Source organism: Pinus tabuliformis, chromosome 6 (assembly GCF_031772625.1).
Source record: "Pinus tabuliformis cultivar Carrire ecotype Pingquan chromosome 6, CPIR1, whole genome shotgun sequence".
Lineage (NCBI taxonomy): Eukaryota > Viridiplantae > Streptophyta > Pinopsida > Pinales > Pinaceae > Pinus > Pinus tabuliformis.
In genome coordinates this window covers 1,373,241,345-1,373,265,101 of record NC_142292.1, presented here as the reverse complement: position 1 = coordinate 1,373,265,101, position 23,757 = coordinate 1,373,241,345, and the positions used below count along the sequence as shown (strand labels likewise).

The 23,757-nt window shown below is 35.7% G+C and overlaps 1 pseudogene; it reads left to right on the top strand.

The window, feature by feature from the left end:
* Nucleotides 1-1,371: 1,371 nt before the first annotated feature.
* On the top strand, nt 1,372-23,130 carry LOC149263744 (beta-carotene 3-hydroxylase 1, chloroplastic-like; annotated as a pseudogene).
* Nucleotides 23,131-23,757: the final 627 nt, after the last annotated feature.

Below are 23,757 nucleotides of genomic sequence, written 5' to 3'. Positions count from 1 at the left end.
TGAAGATTTCCACCCAAATACTGGCTAGAAAAATTATGAAGAAGTGTCGCACGGATGAGGATCCAGTGCTGTGGTGTCGTTAGCTGCACAGTGCACAGAAGGTGTGCAGTTGAATTGGTCATGGTACTTATGCAGCGAATTCCTTGCGAATTTTCGCAAGGCCCAATATGAGAGTAGGCCCTTCCACTACGCGTGGTTGTTTCTCTCCATTATGCTGGTCACATGGGATCTACCGAAGGACAACTAGTTTCCTCCCATGAAAGCAGGATTGTCAGAGGCTACATAGTTTTCCTCCATATAGGCCACGAAGGACCCCGCACGAATCACTGAAACGAAGATTTTATGGGCATTGATGGAGGCAAGCTTCTGCATGGCCATCAACCAGTGCCAAAGGTTGTCCCCAACCTTCTATGAATCGCTGTCTAAGTATGCTGAGTTCAAGGAAGACTTCCACTGTGTCTACATTCAAGTGCAGAAGGACCCACAAAAGAAGTGGTTCGATTTTCCGTATCTAGTCACGGATGATGCCATACAGGAAGTGGTCAAGTGTTGGCTAGCAGATTGGTACACCCCATCCAACTTGGATGTAGGTACCATCAAAGGCATCGGGAGCTCAGTGGAAGGATGCAGCAAAACAGGTGGCACAAAATTTGGCTGCACAGCGGAAGAAAGAAGCCGAGGAGAAGGCTCGAATGGAAAAGGAATTCATTTTCAAGGAACAGGATGACCAAGAACAACACGACACCAAGTAGAGTGGAAAATCCCCTTCGCTCGAAACTGAGGAGGAAGAGTAGTCTACGCAGGGCGGTGGAGGCAATGAGGGGCAGAGCACCCCATTTCGGATAAAGAAGCGTAGAGAACAACATTAGGGGGGTTTCCCGGAAGAATACAAAGTCAGCTAAAATGCAGGTGGATCCCATCACTCTGACGGAGGGAGATATCGACGAGATCGGGGACAAAGTGCATGAAACTATCACTGAGTTGTTGCAACAATTTGAGCAATAATACATGTAGTCGTTGGGAAATGTTTAGAAGGATCTACGTGAACTGCAAATTAAAACCAACAGAATACAGGTGGGTGTAGGTCAAGCGAGCGCCACACAGATGAGCCTAGCACTAGGGACAAGTCAGGCTACAGAACTGGTAAGGAAAGTGGGCCTGAGAATAGTTGCTCTGCTAGAGGGGTCCCTAAACGCAGAATCAGCCGATGACAAGATCATCGTAAGTACCTTGAAGAACATCGGACTCAATATTGCAGCGCTCCCCAACGAAGTTCTTCATGCACTGCAAACAAGAGTGACAACAGAACTGAGAGCTCGGGAGTAGCACGCTCTCAGTTTAATAAGCGAACATTAGGTGAACAATTAACAAATGTTCGTTGAGAAGACGCAGGCTCTGAAGGAAAGGGATGTTATTCAGGCGCAGAGTTCCCAGTTGGCTTGTGCGGTTGTAGAGGTGTGCAGAATAGTGTCAGAGTTTCACATACCTGAGGACGCACAACTAGAGGCCAAGGTCCGGAAACTAGCTGTGAGCGTCCTTGATGCAAAGGCAGAGGTGGAAAGAGTTCAATTTGAACTCAAAATGAAAATCATGGAGCTGGTTCTCAATTCACATCCATCAACTCTGCCTGAATTCAGGGAACAGCGTAGAGCCGCCATCTAGGAAGGGATCACTACTTTGGATGTGACAATCGTTGAACACACAGCTTTATTTAAACAGGCCATGGAGTTGGTGACGACCCTATAGGAAGACCCCAACCTGTAGATATTGAGTACAGAGATCCGCGAGCTCCAAAAGCAGTATGACGAGGTTAGGGTGATGACGCGCTCCATTGCTACAACACAACGCCTCGCCAAGTTGCAGGAGGGGAAGCAACTCCTTGCACAAGTGGAAGAAACTCATAAAAAAGAGGCAGTGCTTAAGGCTAGGTTGGGTCCTTGGTTGGAAGAATTCTACCAAGTCTCAACCAACATTCAGAAAAAGCTAACGAACTTGTAGCTCACACAGCAGAAGATCAAGTTGGCTGGCGAGGACCAACTATGGAGCATCTTGTCGATCAAGTGAAGCAGGCAGCCATGCAGAGCACGGCTGAAGTAGTAGTTTTGCAGGTGGAGCTGGGGGATCTTTGCAGCAAGATCACCACACCAGCCGAGTGACTCGAGGGTGAGTCATGACCTTTGTGTCGGGGGCCTGTTGGGATGGGGTCCCCTAGGTCAGTTTTGGGGCAAAAGCTGAAATTTTGATGTAAAGTTTGATAAAAATATGTAAAGTATCTGTGAATTATGGATGGGGAGCACGTAGTTAGTTAAGAGTCAAAAAGGGTTTTACCTTTGGTTATGTAAAGTGGAGTCGGTTTTTGAGATCTACCCATGGTCTGCGGACCATGGGATTGTATAAATAGGTGTGTCTTAGTGAGTCTAAGGTAGATCTACGTATTTTGTATATGGTACGACGAATGGGGTCTTAGAGAGTTAGCACAGAGAAGCAAGTCTTAGAGGAGGAAAAGGCTATGAAGCTAAGTGCGTAGAGGCCTAGAGTAGAGTCTGCAGCTGAGTGCACGGACCCCCGTAGATGAGTGCGCGGGGAAGTTTTGAGTTTGTAACCTTACATTGAAGATCAATAAAGAAGATTGTTGGAGAAATTCATGTGTTTACTTGTTTACTTATGTTTCTTATGTTTACAATATATATATATATATTAAAAGTATTTACGAATTAATAATTTACTGATACGCGAATCTATTGGGTGAATATCTTTAATTGAATGTAATGCATGTTAAGTGTTTACGTGAAGTTTATAATACTTTCTGTTAAGTTCATGAAGCAATTAAGAAAGTTTGTGTGGATTCTGATCTGAGATTAGTCTATGATGTGCGTAAGTAGATAATCTATCTGTTAAAGGTCCGCAAAAGTCGATCGTAGACCTTCGCGAAGGTCTAGGGGCCAATTGAAGGAAGTTACAGTTCCGAGCGTTGAGGGCTTAGAGATCTGCGTGAAGGCAGATCTAGGTCATAAAAGGACATCAAACTGATCTCTAGGTGTGGAAACTTGGTTCCAGCGTTCCCCATACTGCTTTGGGTGAGACTTTAGACCGCGCACCACAGATTGATGCTGAAAGGGTGAGTAGTGTAGGGTTTTCTTTGGCACAACTAACTCTGAACCTGGGCTAGGACTCCCTAAGCCAACACTGCCTCCCCTCATACTCTAGATTTAATTCAACTTTCAAACATATTTTCCTTGATGTGAGTTCATTCTTGGAATTCGAAGCACTTCATGTGCTTAGACCAAACAACAAAAGGGTCAACAAACTAGCAATTCATGCCATAAGAAATGAGGAAAGCACTCTAAGAATAGATGAGAGGGTGCTCCATTCATGAATACCCTAAGCATGGCACATATGGACATTGTCATAATAAGGCATCTAGTGGTGTTGTGGCTCACGTGGACAGAAGGCATGCATCCCAATTATTCAAAATCTACTTCACCTCATTTTCATTCAGTCCTCCCTCACCCTTCGTATATGGCATCTTACTCTTCGCATCAAGAAAAAAAATTGTGTGCAGTTAATTATGATGTTTATTCAACATCTTAATCCAATATTGTTAGATCTACCTCATTTAGTTGTTTTCTTCCTCATTCTCTTCTAGATGGATTGGGAAGAGGTAGATAGTCATTCTTTGGACATCTTGTTGCCAAGACCTAACTCGACTCTTTAACCAACCCCTGGCTTTGTGGTCTCCCTGCTCTCATGATATGTTGTTGAATGTTAGTTTTCTTGTGCTAATTTCAACTTCAGAATTAAAAACAATTGCTTATCGTTTGCTTCATGTGCATAGGTTTCCTTTATGGTGTTTGTGAATGAACATGTAAATTTATGTCAAGTTTTATGTTAAATTCATGAGAAAAATAACATGTAAATCAAGTGCTAAACAACAATGAACAAATGTACAACAAACCATCAATATGAACATTTAACACAATGTTTTGATGAAGGAGTTCACCCCTCCTGGGCTACATCTCCTTGGTCTAGCTTCCATGGCTTGGGCCTCTGTATTATCTCAAAATGGAAAAAAAATTGTTTACAATGCTCGACTTCTCCTGAAACTTGCTTTGATGTGCTCAGAACATCTAAATCATCTAGGAATTCGTTTTCCTGATCCCAATTTGGTCAAATTTTGCAAAAGTTATGGCAAAACCAATTTCTCCTAGTAAAACTCCACTAAAACTGGAGGAACTCCAGTTACTCCAACTAATTTTGGAGAAATCCCTGAATTTGTCGGTCCGCCAAAAGTTCCGCCAAGATAACTGCGTAGTTAATTAACGATAAGCGGAGATTAATTAACGTTAACTGGTGGTTAGTGCAATAATCATGCAGTTATGGCTAACCATTAGCCAACGATGTAAGTGGTAGTGGTTACGTATGAGTGGTACATGCCAACGGTTATGCTGGCCATTATGGTTTTACACTGGATGTCAGTTCTGTGGTAATGGTAACATGGGAGGGGGATGGCCCGTGGGGATGGCTCCCTCCTCCCCCCAACCACCATATGTTATGAAAACAAATATAAACGGAAACCATAGACTATTAAGAACCATAGCGCAGGTATATAGGTAAGTCGTTGAATTTGTTCGAGCGAGGTCATGGGTTCGACCCCGCTGACCTGCCACTTATTTTGCCACAGCGCGTCAATAAGTCCGACCTTTGGCATGGACACGTGGTGGCCTCCAGGCTTGCCACATGTCCCTTCCTCATTGGTCCACCTCCATCCAATGAAAACAAGCCAAATCATCAACCCATCGACCAACCACGATATGACACTTGGCAAAACCTTACTGGCCCTTGACCATCCCGTTGACCTACCACATCAATAGTACAGACTGTTGACTAGGCAGTGATTGTACCTTGTTTTTGCAAAATTCCACTGTTTGGCAAAGCAGACAAAACATTATATCTTCCTCATACAAGCTTGGTCTTGAGTGAAATGAGTTGTGCTAGGATTGTATCGCCGAGGAGGATGCAGCAATTCATGTTTTGAGTGATTCTGAGCACTTTGATTTTTGAGCTAAACACTGAGCACCTGATCATTCCTCCCCATTAGAAGTCTTTTCAACCCCAAAAGATACTATCAATTGTTCAGTAGGTGAGGGTACAACTCCCTCACCTTCTTGATCTGCAACCATTTGGTCTTAGAAGGATTTTGTCCCTTCAGTCCCACTTGAAGGTATTCGACATTCCCTCTCTTCGAAGTTCTAGTTCTTTTGTCAAGTATGAGATCTTGTTGAAGTTCATCAAGATATTCTGGCAAGAAATAATCTATTGATGGTAGTTGAACAGCTCTCCTTGATCATCAATCAAAGGAGGCTCAAAAAATCTCAAATTCTCAACATTAACAACAGATTATATTTTCATATAAGGAGGCAAATCTAGCTTAAATGCATTGTTACCAATCTTTTCCAAAATTTTAAAAGGACCATAATGGATTGGCTTTATATTTTTACCTTCCCCTTGAAGTCTCTCTTTGCTAATATATAATCAAAATTCGTCTCCAACTTGAAATTTATGATTGACACGATGTTTGTCATGCCTTGCTTTGTAGCTGCTTTGACTCTTTTCCAACTGTTCTTGTAGTGTGTGATGTATCAACTGAATTTTCTCAATGAACTTCCTTGCCTTATCGATGTCGCTATGACCATCAATGGCGACATATTTCTCAAAGATAAAGTCCCATGGAGATTTTGGCAAGTACCCAAAACATGCCTCAAATGGCGATGTGTTTGTAGAAGAATGCTTTGCCCTATTATACGCACGTTGTATGTAAGGCAACTGTTCATCCCACAACTTGGGATGTTTGTTGCAATATCCTCTAAGAAGATGAATGATTGTCCTGTTGACCACCTTGGTTTGTCCATCTGTTTTCAGATGAAAGGATGTACTCTTCTTCAACTTAGTGTCCTTCATGTCTCACAAATTTGACCAAAAATTCCCAACAAATCGAGAATCTCAATCACCTACATTGGAAGTAGGAAGGCCGAAATGAACCCAAATATTTTGAAAGAAAAGATGAGTTGTTTTTTCAGCTATAATTTTATTTTTACATGGCGTTAGAATACACATCTTTCTAAACTTGTATACAACTACATACAAGTAATCATGACCTTTCCTTGACAATGGAAGACCTCCTACAAAATCCATTAAGATGTTCTCCCATGGACGTGAAGGTAGCGGAAGTGGAGTGTACAATCCTAGTTTCCTATTGCTAGGCTTACTTTTGGGACACAAAGAACAACCTCTAATGAAACAAGATACATTATCAAATACGTGTGGCCAATAACAATACCTTTGGAGATTCGTTACTGTCTTTCCTACACCGAAGTGTCCAGCAATCGATGAAGTGTGCGCCTCCCTTATGATATTGTTTCTTTCTCCCTGTGGAATACATAACTTGCCCAAGTTATACAACAAATTGTTATGTACATGGTAATCTAACTCTTCAATTTCATTTCCTTGCCTCAAGCTTGCATGCACATCTTGAAAGTCATTGTCATATGCATATTTCTCAATGTAAATTTCATGTAAAATAGAATTGTGCTTGAGTATAATAGATGAATTTATAATAGGCCTAGAAAGAATATTAGCTACTTTATTGTAGATTCCATTTTTGTACTTGATAACCAAATGAAACTGTTGTAGAAAACCCATCCATCTGAAGTGTCGTGATTGCTGCAACTTTGACTGCGACTGTAAGTACTGCAATGGTTGATGGTTGGTATGGATAATGCTCTCCTTCCCCATCAAGTAGTGTTTCCATTTTTTAACACTTTGTACCAATGCATACAGTTCTTTGTCATAAGTGGGATAGTTAGTCACAACACCATTAAAAATTTCAGAATGAAATGAAATGGGCTTACCATGCTGCATAAGAACTGCTCCCATGGCGTAATCACTGGCATTCGTTTGAATCTCAAATGGCTATCGAAGGTCTGTAAGAGCCAATACTGGTGTTGAACTGAGCTTTTGTTTTAAAGCATCAAATTGTTTCTACTTTACATCTCCCCAATGGAAGAATTTCTTGACACTAGTCAATACTTGTAGTGGAGTTGCAATGGAAGAAAAATTAGCAATAAATTTCCTCCAATATTGTGCTACCCCAAGAAAGCTTCTTACCTCTGTAATTGTATTGGGCTTGGGCCAATTCACAATGACCTCAACCTTATAGGGGTCTATCTTCAGCTCACCTCCTCCAACAATGTGTCCTAAAGACACTAAAGAATTCTTAGCAAATTCACACTTTGACATCTTTAAAAACAACTGTTCTTTTCTCAAGACATCAAGTACTTTTTTCACATGCATGACATGTTAATCTATGAATTTTCTGAATATGAGAATATCATCTACGTAAACAATGACAAATTCATCTAGAAATGGTCTCAATACATCATTCAAGCTGGATCATTTGTAAGACCAAAAGGCATAACAAGCCACTCAAACAATCCTTGTTTAGTTTTAAATGTGTTTTCCAAATGCCCTCTTCAGCTATTCTAACTTGATGATAACCACTTCATAAGTATAACTTAGTGAAATACTTTGCATACCTTAATTGATCAAGAAAATCATCAATTCTTGGGAGTTGATAATGATTCTTCACCATTATTTTATTCGGTGCACGGAAATCCACACACATGCACCAAGTCTCGTCCTTCTTTGGCACGTAGACAATGGGTGAACCACAAGGCAAAGTAGATGGGCGTATGATACCTTTGTTTAGAAATTCTTGAATTTGCTTATTGATTTACATGCTCTCCATGATCGACATGCGATACATGCCAATGTTTAGAAGTGGAACATCCTGTTGCAGCTATATCTCATGTTGAGTTCCCCTCTTGGGAGGTAACCCCTTTGGTTCCTAAAACATCTCTCCATGCTTGCTTACCACATCAAACAAATCAAATTTTAACTTATCATCACAACCTTCAAAATATTCATAATCAATATCATTCTTTTTCTTGATCATAAGAAGCACAAAATTTTTACTTGCATTTACTAGTCTCTTGATCTGCCCTGCATTAACCAAATAAATGTTTAACTTTTTGCGATGGGCTCTCACAATATACTCCACTCCATCCTTGAGAAACAAATATTTTTTCTCATGGCGATAAAATACCGCTTTCCTATCATACAAAAATGGACTTCCCAGAATGATTCCTGAGATGCCAAGAACTACATCTAACTCAACTTCATCAATGAATTTTTCAGTAATGGAAAACCTGAATAAGGATTTCCTTGTAACTTGTAAATTTGCATTATTGACTATCCAACCCAAGGGATATGGCTTATGATGAGGTACAGTTTCAAGGTTAAGCTTTTTGACCAAGTCTTCTGAAATTAAGTTCGATTGTGACCCCTATCAAATAATGAATCAATTTTTGTATGGTTTGAAACTACCCTTACATGGAGCAACTCTATCCATGATTCTTCATTTGGAGTGTTTTTATGACTATGTGAGGCACTAGGGCTTTCTATAGTTTCTTTTCCTCTTGTGACCATGGCTGAAATATTGGTCTCATCACCGGAATTGGATCGAAGATCATGTTGTGTGGTAGCGGTCGTCTTTTGTTTTCCATTATTGTTTGATTTCTTAGGCCTTAGTTCAGGATGTAATTTCCAATAGTGGGTTTCATCATGCCCCGCTTTGGAACAATGTTGACATATAGTTTTCTCCCCTTCTTTCTTCACACTTGCATTCTTCTTTCCTTTCCATTTTCCACCCTTCTCTTTCTCCTTACCCTTAAATGGCTTCTTCTTACTACCCTCTTCCTGAATGTTCTTTCCTCTTTCTTCAAGGTGTGTGGCTTGCACACATACCTCATCTAAATTGCTTGGATTGAACATAAGGATAATATTTTTTAAGTAGGAATGTAAACCCCCAATATATTTCAACAGTGTATCTTGGGAATTCAAGTTTACTCCTAACAACAAAGCCCTCTTCCTAAACTCCTAGGTATAGTATTGAACTATTTGGCCCTTGAGTTGCCTAAAATTTTTCCAACTCATAATGGATTTTTTCATATAGGCTAAAGGATAAAACTATCTTTTAATTGAAGAAACAAATTCAACCCAAGAAATGGATATCTTACCATGAATTCACATTTCCTCTTGAGTCTTTTCTTCCCACCAAACTAGTGCTGCTCATTCTAGCCTTAATGAACCCAACTGGACATTTATGTCATCTTCTTGAAGGTTCTGAATTCTGCAATAAACCTCTAATTGTCGAATCCAATTGTCTAACTTTTCTGCATTCACCTCACCATTGTACATGGGAAGTTCAAAATTAATGTCCAATTTGAGTAAGGGAGTTTTTTCCTTTGGGGTTTTTGAATGAGTATGAACAGTTTTTGTGGTGGAAGTGGAAGATTATGATGTTTGAGATGATGAGGATGATGAAGATGACGAGGAAGATGAAGATGGTGGATATGGAGGAGGCTTTCCTCCATTACCCTTTGAATCCTTCTTTTCATCTTTTTTATCTCCTGAGCTTCCCTCTCCATGTGGGGGCTTAGAACTCTCTCCAACCATTCTAGTATTCATCTCTTCATAGAGGACTCTAACCATGTCAGTCAAGTCATAGAAAGCTTTCTTGAATGCTTCCTCTTCTGAAAGACCTTTAGTCTCTCTTGCTCTAGACATGATGGCTTTGGATTCAAGCTCAATTTTTGGTATGACTTGTACCTCCTCAATCTCAATTGAAGGTAAAACTTGAGGTGCTTCAAGTGCAACTGGGATTGGAACTCTGGGTGGAGATTGTGGCCTTGTGGCTCTCCTTCTTCTCGGCATTACCTCCGGAGTTGCAACCAATAGTTTCAGTTCTCCTCTCAGCAACTTTAACCTTGTAAGCATCACAAATTTGCAACCATTAAAACCCTAATTGCACAAAACTAAAGTAATCAAGAAAATAACATTTGCTTTGATACCAACTTGATTTGTTGTTGAATGTTAGTTTTGTTGTGCTAATTTCAAATTCAAAATTAAAAACAACTACTTATCATTTGCTTCATGTGCATAGGTTTCCTTTATGGTGTTTATGAATGAACAGGTAAATTTATGTCAAGTTTTATGTTAAATTCATGAGAAAAATAACATGTAAATCAAGTGTTGAACAATAACCAACAAATGTACATCAAACCATCAAAATGAACACTTAACATAGTTTTTTGATGAAGGAGTTCACCCCTCCTGGGCTACATCTCCTTGGTCCAACTTCCATGGCTTGGGCCTCCGTATGAGCTCAAAATGGAAAAAGTGATGTTTACAATGCTCTAATACTCTTGAAACCTGCTTCAATGTGCTCAAAACATTAAAATCATCTAGGAATACGTTTTCATGATCCCAATTTGGTCAAATTTTGCAAAAGTTATGGCAAAATCAATTTCTCCTAGTAAAACTCCACTAAAATTGGAGGAACTCCAGTTAGTCCCGCTAATTTTGGAGAAATCCCCAAATTTTTCAGTCCGCTAGAAGTGTCGCCAAGCTAATTTCATAGTTAATTAACGATAAGCAGAGATTAATTAACGTCAACTGGTGGTTAGTGCAATAATCACGCAGTTATGGCTAACCATTAGCCTGTGGTGTAAGTGGTAGTGGTTACGTATGAGTAGTAAATACCAACGGTTATGTTGGTCGTTATGGTTTTACGTGGGTCGCCGGTTCTGTGGTAATGGTCACATGGGAGGGGGCTGGTCCACGGTGCTGGCTCCCTCCTTCCCCCAACCGCCATATGTTATGAAAACAAATATAAACGGAAATCATAGACTATTAAGAACCATAACGTGGGTATAACGGTAAGTCGCTGAGTTTGTTCAGGCGAGGCTGTGGAATCGACCCCGCCGACCTGCCACTTATTTTTCCATAGCGCGCCAATAAGCCTGACCTTTGGGGAGGGACACGTGGTCGCCTCCGGGCTTGCCACATGTCCCCTCCTCATTGGTCCACATCCATCCAAGGTCAACAAGCCAAATCATCAACCCATTGGCCAACCACAATATGACACTTGGTGACACCTTACTCTCCCTTGACTATCCCATTGACCTACCTAGTCATCTGCCACGTCAGTAGTACAGATTGTTGACTGGGCAATGACTGTACATTTTTTTGCAAAATTCCATTGTTTGGCAAAGCGGAAAAAATGTGATATCTTCCTCATACGAGATTGGTTTTGAGTGAAACGAGTTGCATTGGGATCGTATCAATGAGACAGACGCAATCGTGCAAGTTTTGAGAAATTCTAAGTACTTTTATTTTTGAGCTAAATATTAATCACCTGATCATCTCACCCTCTAAGAATTAGGGGGAGTAGGATTTTATCTAGTCTAGCTTGTGCTTCCTAGTTCAACCTTCTAGAGAGCTCCAGTGTGGTCACAAACACAACAATGTTGGTTATCAGGTTCCTCTTGGCATGCAATAAGTTTCATGGAACAACCTATCGAAATGGTAGATCGTACTCAAACAATTAAACGTAAAATCTAATTTGACTCCTCTTGGAATGTAGTAAGTTTCATGGAACGACCTATTGAAATGGCAGAGCATACTCAAATAAGAAAACATAAAATCCAGTATGAGTAATGAGAATAAATCTCTAATCTTCATAATAATATGGACCACCTCCAATTGCAACATTCCCAACCAAAATCTCAATGGTCCACCACAATGGACATATTGATAAGTTAGCATGATCAAATTCAAATGATGGAGGACAAAATTAACACACTCATGAGTCAAATTAAGAAAATAAAGCTCTTAGGTGAACATGGTTCCCAATATTCCTCTTCTTCAACAAATTATATTAGTCATCCTCCTCCTTCTCTTCGTAATTTAAATATAGAACCTTGGTTTGTTTCTCCCCTAGATCGGGTCAAGAATCCCACTTACTAGTCCTTATCATGCAAGTCAAAAAACATCTTATCTTGGGAATTTTCTACATAATATTCACAACTAGGAACAAGACTTATGTTGTAATTTTGTTGATATATTATACAAAAAGTGGACCTTTGACGTTATCAAATAAACTCAACTAAAAGACAATTTTTAATAGAAATTTGAAACATTATTTTGTTCCAAATACAAATGTACACTAACACAAAGTTTTTGGTTATATTTTTTAAAAATAATAATGATGATGATTATTATTATTAATGTCCACTATGACCAATATGGTCTATCAGACCTTGAGAAAGTAAGAGATTAACTAAGACTCTTTAAGCTTTTATTTCTATGATCAAAAAAGAAGGAAGAGAAGTGGTCCTAAACCAGCCTAGATCCATCTTAACTCCAGATCAACCAAGAGCCAAGAGGGATCAAATCTCTTGATATGCAAACCTCTTTTAGAGTGAAAAGATATTTGATCCCTCTTGGCTCTTGGTAGATCCAGAGTTAAGATGGATCTAGGCTAGTTTAATTTCCCTTTTAAATAGGCTATATCCCACATGAATAACTTGGGTCAATACCATAGGTTCTCAATACCATGGATCAATACCATGGGCCATTTTTATTTTTATTTTTATAGAGTTATTTCTAACTAAATTCAGGCTTCTGTGATCCATATCTTATGTTTTAATAAATCTTTCGGAGATAATCACATTGGAGAACATTTTGCCGATGCATTTTGAACCATCTAGTTTGGTTCATTGTCAAGAAAAAATGGGAAATCACTTCTAACGGCTAGAATCTAATGGCTAAAGGTCAAACAACCATTGGTCAAAATTAAATAATAAAGAGTCAAATGAATAAATAAAGAAGGAATTAACAACTAACAAAGGGGAACAAATCAATGTATATTAAAATAAAAAGGGGACTAAATCAAGGGAAAAGGTAAAAAAATAAATAAATAAGAGAAAAAAAGAAGTGATTGACCAAATATTTATATAATTTTTATTATTTAAATTAATTTAATTTAATTAATTAATACATTAATTAATTGATTAATTTATATATTTAAATAGAAAAGAAAATAAATTTAGGAAATTTCTCTTATATATAAACCTTTTTTTAGTAAAATTAAATGACTAAAACCAACCCAACCTCATTAAAAAAATAATAATAATAAATAAATAAAATAAAATAAAATAAAAAATTTAAGAAGAAAAAGCCTGGACCCAACAATTACTAATCGTCCAGCCATTGTCTTTGTTTAGATTGGTAGCGATGAGCACGTCCATTCCTATATCTGTAATTCATGCTCATATTCAAAGGTTTTTCATGATCTACGCATCACACCCCCCTCCAGTGTGGCCTCCCATTCATACATTGAAACCTCCCCATTTGCTAACACATCTAGCAGTCAATACTCCTCTTTGTCTCTTGTTCATCCCCTGTCCTCCTCTAGCCTTTTCTCTCCCTCGTTCTCCATTGACCAAACCTCTCTCTCCTTATCATTCCCTTTATCCTTTGCTAATAACCTTTCAGTTGAGAGAGGTGAAGTCTCAACCTCCAGTACCATCGCTTATTTAAACCTTGTTGGGAACCACTCCCCTAATCCCTTTGCCTTTGACATCCCCTCTTTGGGTTTCTCATGTCCTCCCTCTTTGGATTCGATTTGTAAGAATATTAATCATAACAACAACAACAACAACAACAACAAAAAATAATAATAATAAAATGAATCTAATAATAAGAATTATAATAATAATAATTCTTTCTCTTCTTATAATAATAAGGTTGTTAATCTTTCGAGCTTTTCCTTTGACCCTCTAATTTATAGTCTTTTGGGGAAGGTACTAAATTTTTCCCTTGCTCCTAGAAAAAGTTATGTGGAAGACATCATTTGTGGCATTGAATATGGGATAAGGGAATTACCGGACAACATTAAAGATACCATCAGGAAATATTGAGTTATTTTCCTTAGAAAGGTGAAGTCCTCGAAGAACAACATTAGTAAAGCAAAGTTTGATTCCCTTAAATCTTTGAATGGAAACCAAGGAATTGTTGTTCTCAAAGTGGACAAGGGTGGGGCTATAGTTATCCTTGATAAGGAAGATTACTAGAGTAAGATGGTGGATCACCTTTGTAGTAGCAGGAGCTATAGGAAACTTAACAAGAATCCCTTAAAGAATATTTCCCGAACAGTTGCTCTGGCTATAAAATCCAGTAAACATAGTTACCGATCAAATGAGAAAGTGAACCGGTACTCGCTTTTTTGAGGTAGCAAAAACACACCCGATTTTGAAAAGTGGTGATGTCAGGATACACCTTTTTTTTAGCATATTTTTGGCACTTTAAATTTTCTTATGTATCAAATATGAACATTTTTTTTTTTTTCGATGTTAGTGATTTTCATGCTGATTTTGAAAAGTGCATCAACACATTTTTTTAAATGTTAGTGATTTTCGTGCTGATTTTGAAAAGTGTTGATGCAGCATCAACACATTTTTTAGAGCGCTTATTTTTGACACTTTAAAAACTTTTTTTTTGTTAGTGATTTTCATCTTGATTTTGAAAAGTGTTAATGAACATAAACACTTTTTGTTTAGAGGGTTTAGTTTTTACACTTTAAATTTTATAATGAATTAAGTGTGGATAACTTTTTTTAAATGTTAATGATTTTTGTGTTAGTAATAAAACATAAAAATATAAATATAAAAAAATGACAAAAAAAATCAAATACAAAAAATATAAAAAAAGGAAAACAAAAAACAAAAAAACTTATAAAAATGTAAATAATATATATATATATATATATATATATATATATATATATATATATATATATATAATTTAAAGGAAAACAAATTGATCCACATAATAAAAATCTAACAACATTTTTTTAAGTTAAAAAATAATAATAATAACAATAAAACCTCATTACAAAAAAAATAAAAAATAAAAAAATAGATTAAGAAAAAAAATTAATTAAAATAAAAAAAAAATAAATTAAATAATTTAAATAAACAAAATTAAAAATAAATAAAATAAAATAAAATAATATATATATATATATATATATATATATATATATATATATATATATATATATATATAAATTTTATTTTATTTTATTTTTTTATTTTTTTAACTATAAAAATAAAGAAATAACATTTAAAGAAAACAAACTTTAAAAAAAAAAAAAAAAAACAAAACAAAACAAAAAAAAAAAAAAATACTTAAAAAATAATTAACTAATAAAAACAATTAAAAAAATAAAAATAAAAAACAATTTAAAAAATAATAATAATAATAATAAAACATTTAAAAAAAATTTAAAAATCAAAATTTAAAAAATAAAAACAATTAAAAAAACCAATTAAAAAAAACAAACAAAAAAAAACAAATAAAACAAATAAACAAGTAATTAAAAAAAAAAAAAAAAATTAAAAACAAAACAATTATCAAAAAAAAAAAACACTGCAAAAAAAATTTAGCCCACTCTGCGTCGCCACCCCCCTGCTGACCCCTCTGCCACCCAGTCCCCATCCCACTCCCTGACTTCACCCCCCTTGCTCCTCTTCCCCACCCAACCCCCACGCCACTCCCGACCCTCACCCTCCTCCCGAGCCCTCCCCCAGCTGGGCCCCACCTCACTCCCCGATCTCACCCCGCTCCCTCCCCTACCCTCTCTCCTCCCCCACCCGAGCTTCACCCCACCCGTTGCCCTCACCCCCCTCCCTTCGCTCCCCTCTCCCGTCCCCCACCCAGCCCCCACCTCAACCCCCACTCTCGGCCCCCTCCCCTCCCCACTCTCGGCCCTCCCCCTCCTTGCTTGGGCCCCCAGCCAGTGGCCAAGAGGCTGCAAGCTGGGGGCTCAGGTGGGGAGGGGAGGAGGTAAGGGGGGCGGTTGGGAGTGGGGAGGCGAGGGGAGGGGAGTGAGGGAGAGGTTGGGGTGGACGCCGGGTGGTGGAGAGGAGAGGGGAGCAGAGGGAGGGAGAGGGACGGGCTTATATTTTGTAATTGTTTTTTATTTATTTATTTTTTAATTGTTTTTTTTTATTGTTTTTATTTTTATTTTTTTTTCAAATTGTTTTTATTTTTATTTTTTTTTTTAATTGTCTATTATTTTTTTTTTTTTTTTATTTTATTTGTTATTTTTTAAATTTTAATTTAAGTTTTTTTATTTGTTTTGATTTTTTTTTTTTAATTTTGTATTTTAATTTTTATAATTTTTTATTTTATACTTTTTAAATTTAAATATTTTTTATTTTAAGTTTTAAATTTAAATATTTTTTATTTTTTATTTTTTTATAATTTAACTTTAGAAATATAACTTTAAAAAAATTAATTTAAATATTTCAATTTTTTTTTTTTTTTTTTAATTATTTAACATTTTTTAAATCATATATATATATAAACCATTTTTTAAGTTTTATATATATATATCTTTCATTCTTACAAGTCAATTTTGATTTTTTTTTCCATCATGAATCATCCCCTTGCCACCCTTGGCCAGTTGGACCTCTGGTCGCCAAGGAATTTTTTTTTTTTTGAAGTTTTTAATTTTTTTTAAATTTTTTTTTTTTTTTTTTTTTTTTTTTTTATTTGGTTTTTATTTTATTTTACTCTTCTTTTTTTTACTTTTTCCTTTTTAAATTTTACATGGTATGGTTAATTTTTTTTACATTTTATAGTTTTTTTTTATGTCATTACTATATATTTTTCATATTTGATTTTTTTTTTCATGTTTTTTTATGTTCTATTATTTTATTTTATTTTCAATATTTATTTATTTTATTTATTTTTTTATTTTCACACACACACTCACATATATATTGTAGGGCATGTGTCGATGCTTGTCTAGCAACTTGATCCCATTATGTGCAATTTGATAGTTGATTTTAAATTTTTCGTTATAATGAATCGAGTTTGCCCCACAATGTGTTAATTTCATGGTTGGTCTTTAAGTTTTCATTACAATGGGTTGAGCTCACCTACACTGTGTGTCAATTTGATAGTTGATTTTTAATTTTTTTTGCAACGTATCAAGTTGTCTTAGGCTAAGATTTCAAAATCGCAATACATTTAGCATTTAAAAAAATACTCTTGGTATAATAACTCTTTCATTCAGGTGTTCATTTTATAAGTTTTTTTAGTCATAAATTTTTCCCATAATGTCATGCTTAAAATATTTTGAAAATTTAAGATTGTTTTGTAGTCATAATCTTTGGTTTTAATTCCATTGTTGAAAAATTGTCAAGATTTTTAATGTTTTTCTAAGTCGTGATATTTTATCTTTAATGTTATGGCTGAAAACAATTATAAATATTTTTTCTTAGCACCATGCTTGAAAATTGTTGGAATTCTAAGGTTTTTCAAAGAAGTAATATTTCAAATTTAATGTCATGCTTAAAAATCGTCGGAATTTTAAGAGTTTTCAAAGACGTGATATTTTATCGTTAATGTCATGCTTGAAAATCATTGGAAATTTAAAGTTTTTTAGAGCCGTGATATTTTGTTTTTAACGTCATTAGTAAAAAGTGTTGAAAATGTACCTTAGAAAAAAAAAAAAAAAAACAAAACAAAACAAAAAACAAAAACAAAAAACAAAAAAAAACAAAAAACAAAAAAAACAAAAAAAAACAAAAAACAAACAAACGAACGTTATTCCGGCATCAACACTTTTCAATTTCAAGGTGTTTTTTGCACCAAACAAAATGGCTTTTATTGTTTTTGACTGATATTTTTAAAAAATGTTGAAATTTTACTCTGCAAAAAAAAAACAAAAACTTTATTTCAGTATCAACACTTTTCGATTTCAAGGTGTTTTTTCATGTTTACCCGTTTTGAGGTAATAGTTCCCATTTGATCGGTAACTATATTAGCAACATTGTTGGCTCCTTTAGGCATAATCTCATCGAGAGTAGCCCTCTCACTCCTAGGATTTATGGGCTTCCCAAGATCCATAAAGAGGGGGCTCCCCTAAGACCCATTGTCAACACTATAGGAGGACCAAACTATTTTCTTGCGAAGTATTTAGTGCAAAAGCTTAAACCCCTCGTTAGCCTCACTGAGTCCTTTGTTAAATATTCTTCATCATTTGTCAATGAGTTAAAGGGTATAAAGTTGGATCTTGGAGATATTCTTGTTAGTTTCAATATGGTCTCCCTTTACACTAATATCCCTATTAATGAGGCCATTGAAGTCATCAATTGGATCACTGATCCAGATACAACAAAATTGGTTGAAATCTGTCTTACCTCTACTTTCTTCAGCTTTGAAGGAGAATTTTATGAACAAACTTGTGGTGTTTCCATGGGTTCCCCCCTTTCTTATGTAGTGGCTAATCTGTTCATGGAAGACTTTGAATCTAGGGCTTTGGCCTCTGCTTCTTTCAAACCAAAGCGCTGGAAAATATTTGTGGATGACACTTGCGTAATCTGGCCTCATGGAAGGGAGAAGTTGGATATTTTTTTCCAACATCTTAACAATCAGTCTAGCTCCATAAAGTTTACTATGGAATGTGAAGTCGATGGCTTCCTTTTGTTCCTTGATCTTCTTATTTCTAGGAAATAGGATGGTTCTTTCTCCCACCAGGTTTTTCGAAAGAAAACTCATACAGAGTAATATCATCATGCTAAGTCCAATCATTTCTCTGCTCAAAAGTTGGGTGTTCTCAACACCTTAACTACTCGATCATTAAGAGTTTCTGATGAAAAATCCCATCTCCTTAATGTTTTCTATAATAATGGATATAGTAGGCGTCAGGGGTTCAAAGCTTTCCTTAGAGCTAGCAAAGGTCCTTCCATTAAGAAAGAACCCAAAGATCGAATTTCAGGGATCCATCTTCCTTTTATCCAAGGGAGGATGAACAACATTGCTAGGACCCTAAGGAAGTATAAGGTTTCCTCTACCTTTAGGCCCCTTAACACCATTTGAAGCTCCCTAAGGTTTGTTAAAGACCCTGTGGACCCTAAGAATATGAAAGGTGTGTATGAAATTCCATGTTCTTGCGGGACACCCTACATTGGTGAAACTGGTTGCTCGATAAATCAAAGGATTCATGAGCATGCAGCTAACATAAAACTTGGGAGGACCCACTCCTCGGCCTTGGCAGAGCATGTGGAAAAGACAAAACATCACATCTGCATTGAAAAAGCCCAAGTCATTGCAAGGGTGGATCATTTCTTTCATCAGAAGTTTAGGGAGGCCATTGAAATAGAAAGGAAGCCTAGTAATCTAAACAAGGACAATGGCTGGTCGATTAGTAATTGTTGGGTCCTTGCCCTTTCTTCTTCTTTTTTTAATTATTATTATTATTATTTTTAATGGAGTTGGGTTGATTTTATTCATTTAATTTTACTAAAAAAAGTTTATATATAAGAAATTTCCTAAATTTCTTTTCTTTTGTATTTAAATATATAAATTAATTAATTAATTTGATCTAAATAAGAAAAATTATGTATATTGGGCCAAGCACTTTTTTCTCTTATTTATTTATTTTTTTGACCTTTTCCTTTAATTTAGTTCCATTTTTATTTTAATAGACATTGATTTATTCCCTTTTATTAGTTGTTAATTCCTTCTTTATTGATTTTTTTGACTCTATTATTTAATTTTGATCAACTGTTGTTTCACCTTTATCCATGACATTCTAGCCGTTAGAAGTGGATTTCTCTACATCACCCTACTTATTTAATCTAATGCCATGATCTGATTCTCCATCTTGTCCTGAAGATGAACTAAACTAGATGGTTTGAAAGGCATCAACAAAACTTTATCTATGTGATTATCTTTGAAATATTTATTAACATATAAGAATTATTTTTATTTTTATTTTTATTTTTTTACTTTATTTTGATTGAGTTTTAATTTTATTTTTTTTAATCTAATTTGACTTAGTCAAAATATTAAACATTACATTACAATATGTCTACAACATAGACAAGAGAGCACTTCTAGACAATCACTATAGTTTTGTTGACTTAACAAGTCAAAAAAATTAATAATATGACAAAAATTTTAAAATAAAATTAGATATGAGTAAAAACCAGAGCATTAAAAAAATCAATTTTAACTACATTGATTTATTAACAAACATTATCGAATTCAACTAATATTAATTATTATAATAATTCAACCCACTTTTAAAAAAATACCAAAAACCATGTTAATGTTTTCCATAAATAAGTGGAAAATGTTTTCACGAAAGTTCTAATTTTTTCAAAAGATAATGATATCCTACGGAGGCTTCTGAAACCATATGCCTTGACGATGAACCACACTGGTTGGTTCGAAACGCGTCGACAAATGACATTCCATGTGATTTTCGCCGAAATCTTTCTCTAACCATATGCCTTTTCAACTTGAAGATGAGTGATACATTGCATATTATTTCAACAAGAAGTGACTGTGTCGTTAGAGGTCAAGTAATTTTCAACGAGTGACCATACCGGTGGAGATCTATTAATTGTTTTAAATGTTGTTTTGGTTATTTTTAATTATACTGATTGGTTATATTGTAATCAGTTTAGTTCATGGTTAAATTACTTTGATTTTTCAAATTTTTTTAAAGTTTATTAAAAAAAATTAAAATTATAATATTAATTTAAATATTTTGAAAATTAAAAATCAAAATTTAAATTTTTAAATTTAATCTATAGGTTTTAAATATAATTATTAAAATAAAAAAAAAAAAAAATTAAACATTAAAATTTTAAAAAATATATAATAACACTAAGTGTCTATGCAATTAATTAAGATTGCCATTAATAATCAATCAATATTGACAATTAGTACTTCCATTAAATCAATTAGTAAGTAGTTCTGTATTATTAAAATTTATATATTCATGCCAAAGGCATTTTCACCCCAAACACTCTTCACCCTAGCCAATCCTCTTGCTTCATTTTCATCGTCCTCTGGGCAGTTAAAATCTTACACATGGAAAAGTCATGAGCGAGGCGATAAAATTTCATTCAATCCTCAATCGAGGAAGGTGTTGACGTGTTTTAAGTGCCTTTGGGAAAGATAAGATGGGGTAAAATTACCCACCAAATATTGGACAAGTGCAAACATAGTTGGGTAAGAGGTGGTAAATTATAAATTATGAAAATAGTGCTTGGTGGTTAAAAGGGATCATGGTTCCCTGAGATCGTTCTCTTAGAATCTCGGGAAAGTGTTCATAGGTGTTTACGATCTTACAAAACAAGTTCTAGGTTTGAATTCGAGGAAGAGCACGTAGGCCATCTGCAGCACTCATGCGAATAAACAGAAATGTGGAATAATTCATCTCCATGTCGATTGTCTATGTGCGATTTGACTCTCTCGCCTCTTCTTGCGCCAACCAAACCAGCTGCACTACCACCCGGCAAGGCGTTTTCTCGTTATTATCTTGTGTTTTCCTGAGCTTTGTTCAGTTAACAGAAATGGGCTGAGTTCTAGTTGTGCTTTTTCTGAATTCCATGGGAGAAGGAAAGTGTTGCCTCTGTTCTTTGCGTTGAGTGAAAAATCCCAACAGCAAGAGACAGAACCAGAATCCATCGAAGATGAGGATTTTGTTACTGAATTTGCAGATTATTTAAGTAGTAGAGTTTATGAGAATGAAAGGCAGTGGGATAAAAGAGCTGCCAGGAGAAAGGTTCAATGCCATGCCTACTTCTTTGCTATCATCGCTTCCAACGTTGGGATTACTAGCATGGTCATTGCGGTTGTTTACTACAAATTTGTTTGGAAAATGCAGGGTTACACTTCAATTCTCTTCCCCAACTATCACTTTTCCCATCTTTTGAATACTCCCACTTCATAGTTTAAATGATAATAGTCTATTAATTATTTCACCTCCAGGTGGATATCAAACCCATTTAGATGGGTCTATGCTTTTAGATATAAATTCTCAGTAGCCTGTGACTTTCTTGTCTTTATGCTCATATGTATGTGATGACACAGGTATATTACCTTGCTTGTTCTCTGATGGAATTTGTATGCAGGGTGCAGAGGTTCCCTACACAGAGATGGTTGACACATTTTCATTAGCAGTGGGAGCCACAGTATGTGCAAGTTCTCTACTTGAGCTATTGGTAGTAGATTTGGAACTAATTCTTGTATAGGTTGGAATGCAATATTGGGCTCGCTAGGCTCATCAAGCTCTCTGGTATGCCTCACTGTGGCATATGCATGAGGTATAACTACAATTCACATAAAGGTGGACCAAGAATTAATTATTTAAAAGAAAAACCCAGGGTGTAACATAGCAGATATGTTTTGCACTATGCAATCCCCTTTTGCTTCATTGATTGCAATCCATTTTTGCTTCATTGATTACAGGGTTGTGGAGATGTTAGTTTTACATTCTAATTGAGAATCCACTTTCTTTAGGCAGTCTCATCACAGGCCAAGGGAGGGGCCTTTTAACTTGAATGACGTGTTTTCTATCATCAATGTTGCTCCAACCATTGCATTACTGGCTTATGGATTCTTTCAAAAATGCTTTGTGTCAGGCCTTTCTTTTGGTGTTGTAAGTATTGGCCTTTGTTTTCACTATTGCTACCATTGAAATTCACAAAATACTAAATTGACAATATTCTTTAAAGAATGATGTGATCACTATAAATTTAAACCACGTTTGACTTAATAGTTATGTCAAGGTGATTTTCAACACCAGTATGTTAGTCACTCTATTATTAACCTACTATGCATTTTGAAAAATTCCTCAGGGGCTTGGTATCACTGTTTTTGGGATGGCATATATGTTTGTCCATGATGGTCTTGTTCATCGCCACTTTCTTGTTGGGCCTATTGTTGATGTTCCATATCTTCTTAAGGTAGCAACTGCACATCAGGTTTGTTCCTAGATTCCTTATCATAACTCTATAGATCGCTTCATCTATTTATGAGTTAGACATAGATTTCTTTCCAGTAAGTAGCGAATCTCATACAAATTTTTTTAAATGCCACTGCAGCTTCATCATGCAAACAAGTTTAATGGTGTACCATATGGTCTTTTCCTTGGACCAAAAGTGAGTTTTCTTCTTCCCTTATAACTGTTTCTAGCTTTGTATTTCAAATGTGTTTAGAGTTATTCATGCGTGATCTTAGGTGAAGATATATTGATAGTTTATTGATTTTTGAGTTTCACAGGAACTGGAAGAGGTTGGAGGCCGTGAAGAGCTAGAGAAATTGTATAATAGTAAAATAAAGGGCCTCCAAAAGCTTTAGTGAAGGCTTTGACTTTCCTGCTTGTGTTATTTGGCACACATTTTCCCATTTTATATCTATGTTCATAGGAAACTCCAATTTCCTGGAGAGGTAAATTTGTACACACTATGAGAGTAACCTTTGGCATGCAAATTAGTATTTGAGATGGGAGTCTTAAAAAAAATAGGGGATTTTGTTGTCAAAGGGGATCCTTGACATAAGGGTTCTAAAGAAATCCTAATCATCTAGTTCATATAGATAAGAACAATCCAATGCATGTATACTACATTAAATGTATTTTTAGCATATCACATAATGGTCCACTCCTTGTTTGCAGGGGTTGTAAACTTTGGTTGAACAGGAAATAACTAGTTCTAAAATAATGACAGTGTATTACTAATGAGGATTTTGTTGTAAAGACCCTTTTCAAAATCAAATCACACATCAGAAGAAAACGTTGTAGGCTGCAACCTGTTTGGAAAGGACTTTTAGCTATTTTTCTATTAGAAATAAGGGTAGCAGATCAAACTATTCATTATGCTTGGTTTGTTGAAACTAGCAATAAGTTTAGAACTTAAATTCATCATGAAATCCAAGTCATTAATATTAAGGATTACAAACGAGCATTGGATTGATGAGATATTGATG